Source organism: Humulus lupulus, chromosome 5 (genome assembly GCF_963169125.1).
Source record: "Humulus lupulus chromosome 5, drHumLupu1.1, whole genome shotgun sequence".
Lineage (NCBI taxonomy): Eukaryota > Viridiplantae > Streptophyta > Magnoliopsida > Rosales > Cannabaceae > Humulus > Humulus lupulus.
The window spans coordinates 57132241-57138797 of NC_084797.1; positions in this window are offsets into that span (position 1 = coordinate 57132241).

Here is a 6557-nt window from a genome sequence, read left to right on the forward strand (position 1 = left end):
TACTATTATTACTACTAGCAAACTAGCTAAGTAAAGTTTTTGGAGTCTACAGCGGTCCATACCATGAGGATATCCCAGGTATCCTTTAGGGTCTCGCCTTGGCAACTCGCACTCCACGTGCTCAACGCTGCTCCCGGCCCTTTGCAGCACTCGACCTTGCACTCAACGTGCCTAACGCTGTTCCCGGCCCCTTGCTGTTCCCGGCCCCTATCGACCTCGGCCGGCGCCATTCCCGATTCTCGCCGAACATTTACACATTTACATTCATGGCATAATAAAGCATATACTGAATATGAACAAATTCAATCAAAGGGCTACGCCCTGCATTACAAACATATTGGGCTCTACCCTGCATACAAGCTCTGTAGGAACAGTGGTTTTCTTACCTGCGTCCCGAGCTTTCCAAGCACCGATGCCCCAAGCACAGTTCCCTAGTCCAAGCCTCGCAGAAGCCCTAGTCACAACACATTAACAATGTCCACCTATCAAACTCTAACCCAATAAATAGTTTCAAACCATAATTATAATCTCCGGGGCTTTAAATTCTATCAATCTGGGTGATAAAATCCATCCTGAGCCTAAACTATTGAGTTCTCAAGCCCAAAACCCCTCTAGAACCCAAAAATACCTTAAGCGTCGCGGCCGTAGGGACCCATGCCACGACCCCCAGCTCAACCCAAGGCCTTGCCTCAAAATAGCCCACACGCACCGCGACCCCTGCTGAAGGGCACCGCGGCGCGCCTCCAATTTCTTGACGCCCCATGATCAAAGGGGTTGTGGCTCAACAAGAACAGAGTCGCGGCCTTACCCCTCGAACCCGGAAAAACTTAGCAATTCCACCTCAAAAACCAGTCCAATATACAACCTTAAAACCAGCTGGAAATTGACACAATTCAACATATTAAGAGCTTACCTTGATGAGTTATGCTTCTGTGTAGATTCTCTAAGTTCCAAGCTTTAATCTTCCCAAAATCTCAGCTGAATTCCCTTAGCTTCTAGCTAAGTTCACCAAGATATTCCTCAAGCTTCCAAAGGAGAGAAGACAACTTCAAGAGAGAAAGAGAAGGAAAGGGTCGGTTTATGAGAGTTCTAAATAATTCTAAGTTTTGTTTTATTCAACTTAAGTCTATAGGGTTACCTCAAGGCTCGGGGTACCGAAAACGTCCCCGAGGGCAAAATGGTAAATTTCCCCAATATTCCCTCCTAGACATTCTAACCCCAAATATATCTCCGAATATTTATTTCCATAACCCAATAACCCCATAACACATCTAATACCCCTCGACTCGCCCTGAGCCAGATTTTCAACCCCGTTCTGACTTTCTGGCTAACTGCTCCCTAGTACTGTCTCGGATCGTGCTACACGGATATATTACAAACATATCACATTTATACCCTCAACGGGCTAAAATCACAAACATACCCCTAATATCCAAACGGGGCCCACATGCATATTTAATTCAACTAAACATGCATCTCTATCACATATTCACATAAATTCACATATTAACATATTAAATCATTTATTGTCCTCCAGGCACGCTAATCAATGCCCTAAGCCCTATTAGCAAATTTGGGTCGTTACAACTATCCCCTCGTTACAGAAATTTCATCCTCGAAATTACCTGAACAATTCAGGATACCACTCCCTTATCTCTGATTCAAGTTCCCACGTCGCCTCCTCAATCTTGTTGTTCCTCCACAGCACCTTCACCAAGACTTTATCCTTCCGGTCAAGAACCTGAACCGGCTTCTCCTCATAGGACAAATCCTGATCTAGCTCCAAATTCTCATAACTAAGAACGTGCATCGGATCTGACACATACTTTCGGAGCATGAACACATGAAAAACATCATGAACCCCTGATAAAGCTGGAGGCATCGCTAGTCTGTAAGCTACCTCTCCAACTTGTTCCAAAATCTCAAAGGGGCCAACAAACCTAGGGCTCAGCTTGCCCCGAACACCAAACCGTTTCACTCCCCTCAAAGATGAAACCCTAAGAAACACATGATCACCAACCTGAAATTCCACGCTCCTGCGTTTCAGGTCTGGATAACTCTTCTGACGACATTGGGAGGAGAGCATTCGTGCTCTAATCTTCTCAATCGCCTCATTGGTCCTCTGAACCATTTCTGGACCCAGATATCTCCTCTCACCTGTCTCATCCCAATGGATAAGTGATCTACACTTCCTTCCATAAAGCATCTCATACGGAGCCACTCCGATGGTCGCCTGATAACTGTTGTTATACGAGAACTCGATCAAAGGGAGATACTTACTCCACGATCCCCCAAAATCTAGCACACAGGCTCGCAACATGTCCTCCAATATCTGGATCGGCCTCTCAGACTGTCCATCTATCTGAGGATGATAAGCGATACTAAACCGTAACTGCGTGCCCATAGCTTTCTGCAGACTCTCCCAAAACTTGGACGTGAAGGTGGGGTCCCTGTCGGATACAATCGACCTCGGAGCCCCATGAAGTCGAACAATCTCCTTCACCTATAACTCAGCATACTGCTCCACAGTATAAGTCGTCCTAACAGGCAAAAAGTGGGCGGACTTGGTATACCTATCCACAATCACCCACACCGAGTCATACTGTCCCACGGTCCTCGGCAAACCGACTACGAAGTCCATGGTGATATCTTCCCACTTCCATTCTGGAATCCCCAGAGGCTGCAACAACCCTGCTGGCCTCTGATGCTCAACCTTGACCTGCTGACAAGTTAAGCACTTGGCCACATAATCCACCACATCCCTCTTCATGCCCGACTACTAATACAAAGCTCTCAAATCCTGGTACATCTTCGTTGTACCCGGGTGCAAAGAATAGGGAGTGGTATGCGATTCATCTAAGATCTCTCGCCAGATATCAGAATCCATTGGAACGCAGATTCGACCCTTGTACTTCAGTAATCCCATCTCTGAAATAGAAAAGTCCTTAGTCACTCTGACTAAGACATTCTCTCTATGACCTCTCAACTGAGAATCTCTCCCCTGCACCTCCTTGATCCTCTCAATGAGTGTAGACTGAAGAGTGATGTTGGCCAACTGACCAACCACCAACTCTATACCTGCTCTGGTCATCTCCTCGGCTAGCTTATCAGATATCTGTCTCGAACTAAACAACTGTCCTGGGCCTTTCCGACTCAATGCATCAGCCACCACATTAGCCTTCCCAGGATGGTATAGGATATCACAATCATAATCCTTAACCAACTCCAGCCACCACCTCTGGCGCATATTCAAGTCCTTTTGAGTAAATAAATACTTCAAGCTCTTATGGTTGGTGTATATCTCACACTTCTCACCATAGAGATAATGTCTCCAAATCTTAAGTGCGAACACCACCGCTGCCAACTCCAAATCATGCCTGGGATATCTCTGCTCATACTCCTTTAACTGTCTCGATGCATAGGCTATCACCTTTACCAGCTTGCATCAACACACACCCCAAACCCTGTCTGGATGCATCATAATAAACTACAAACTTTTCATTATCTGTCGGCAAACTTAGCACTGGCGCGGTGATCAGTCGCCGCTTTAACTCCTTGAAACTGTTCTCACATCTGTTCGTCCAGACATACCTTGTCTTCTTCTTTTTCAATTCTGTCAATGGCGTAGCTATTTTGGAGAATCCCTCAACGAACCACCGATAATACCCCGCTAAACCCAAAAAACTTCTCACTTCAGGAACATTGCTCGGTCTAGGCCAATCATTGACCGCCTCAATCTAACTTGGGTCAACCAGAATCCCCTCCTTACTGACAATATGGCCTAGAAATGTAACTTGTGGTAACCAGAACTCACACTTACTGAACGTAGCATATAACTTATGCTCCCTCAACCGCTGTAGAACCAACCGCAGATGCTGCTCGTGCTCTGTCTCTGACTGAGAATACACCAAGATGTTGTCGATGAACACAATCACAAACTTATCCAAATAATTCTTGAAAACCCTATTCATCATATCCATAAAAGTTGCTGGGGCATTGGTTAATCCAAAGGACTTAACCAGGAATTCATAGTGTCCATACCTCGTTCGGAAAGCAGTCTTTGGTATGTCATCCTCTTTAATCCTTAACTGATGGTAACCTGATCGGAGGTCTATCTTAGAAAACACTGTTCTTCCCTGTAACTGATCAAATAAATCGTCGATCCTAGGCAGTGGATACTTGTTCTTAATGGTTAACTTATTCAGCTCCCTGTAATCAATACACATCCTAAGAGATCCATCCTTCTTCTTGACAATCAACACTGGAGCACCCCAGGGCGAGAAACTCGGTCTGATGAACCCCAAATCAAGTAACTCTTGCAACTGAATCTTCAACTCCTTTAACTCCGATGGAGCCATTCTGTAAGGTGTCCTAGATACTGGCTCTGCTCCTGGTACTAAATCTATAAAAAAGTCAATCTCCCACTGCGGCGGTAACCCAAGAAAATCTATCGGAAACAAATCTGAAAACTCACACACCAATCTAGTATCACCCAGTCCAGCTGACACCACCCTAGAGGTATCCACAACGCTCGCTAGGAATCCTGTGCAACCTTCCTGCATCAGGTCTTTAGCCTTCAATGCTAAAATCATTGGTACTCACGGTCCACTAACTGTCCCCACAAACACAATGGGTACCTCCCCTTCCGGTTCAAAAGTCACCATTCTGTGCTTGCAGTCAATCGTTGCCCCATACTTCGATAACCAATCCATCCCTACAATCATATCAAAGTCTTCCATCTCTAACTCAATTAAATCAACAAATAATTCCCTACCATCTATCACTACTGGCAATGCTCTAATCCATTTCCTAGAGACTGCCAGTTCTCCTATTGGCAACAAAGTCTGAAATCCCCTATCATACACATCGCTAGGTCTACAAAGCTAGTCTATCACTCTAGCAGATACAAATGAAAGGGTAGCCCCCAAATCAAACAATGCAGTATACAAAGAACCAACACTAAAGATCTGACCTGTCATAACTAAGGGGCTAGCCTTCGCCTCAGTCTGAGTCAAAGTAAATACCCTGGCAGGAGCAAGACTGTCACTCTACTTCAGCTCCTCTTTCTTGACTTGAGGGCAGTCCCTCTTCAGATGACTGACACTCCCACAGACAAAGCAGGCTCTAATCTTGCACTCATCCTGGTGTCGACGTCTACACTGCGGACACACTGGAAAACTCCTCCAGTTGTCACTTCCACCCTGACGGCCAGTAGAAGCACCCCGTGCCCTCCTATCTAAACTGGGAGGAACAAAGGAATCTGGGGCCTTCCTCTTCTGCTCACTAGAGCCACCACCCCGACTGGATCCAACAAAAGGAGGCACTATCCTCCTGGCATCGCGCCTAACAGCGCTTTCCTTCCAGATCTGATCCTTGGCCCCCTCTACTGAAAGGGCCTTATCTACAACCTGAGCATAAGTAGTAGTCTCTGGATCCAAGGTAATCTTCACATCATGAGCGATCATAACATTCAATCCCCGTATGAACCTATCCCTTCTTGCCGCATCATTCGGAACTAATTCTAGCGCAAACTTCGCCAATCTATCAAATCTCAAAGCATACTCAGTCACAGTCAACCGATTCTGAGTTAGGTTGATGAACTCGTCAACCTTCCCAGCTCGAACTGCCACACTATAATACTTCTCACTAAATAAGTTTCTGAACTCTTCCCAAGTCATAACTGTTACGTTCCTTCTCTGAACTACCACGTCCCACCAGATGTGGGCATCCTCTCTGAACATGTAGCTAGCACAAGCTACCCTCTCATTTCCCTGAAGCCTCATAAAATCCAAAATTGAGGAAATCATATTTATCCACTGCTCTGCACGCAGTGGATCTGATCCGCCTTCAAAGGTGGGAGGATGCTGTTTCCTAAACCTCTCATACAAAGGTTCCCATTTATTCTCCATAAATGATTGAACCGTCACTGGCGCCACAACCTGCTGAACTGGCAGCCCAGTGACCTGAGGTGAGGCCTGCTGCCTCAACTGTCGAAGCTCTTCCTCTGTTTGCTGCAGTCTTGCTTCCATCTCGGCAAACATCTCTTGCCAATTCTGTGGGGCAGGTGGAGGGTCTTGACCCTGGTTGTCATCCTCGGCCCTACTACCGCGGAGTCTAGATGATTGTTGAGGCATCTGAACAAATATGCCTGCAACCAACGATGGCGCTCATCAGGTATGATAACAACATCCAAAACCACCTCCCAATCACAACAGTAGTTCACATAGCATACAGATAGCATATAACACACAATGGGCCATGCCCTGGCATCATGCAATATGTTAACTCATTCATCATGCTCTATATAAGATAAGCAGGAAAATAGGACATTCAAGCACATAGTCAACCATATTAGCCAATCATACCAACCAACCCTGAGTCGAGCTTGTCACTAACAGCGAGCATACATGTTCGGTTAATCTCCAGAACCACAAACCTTGGCTCTCTCTGATACCAAGTTGTAACACCCTACTTCCTTAGAGTCATTACTAAGTGAGTTCAAAAATGTGCATTTAACTCGCTAATCGAGGTTTAAAGTCAAAAGTGTAATTAAAATA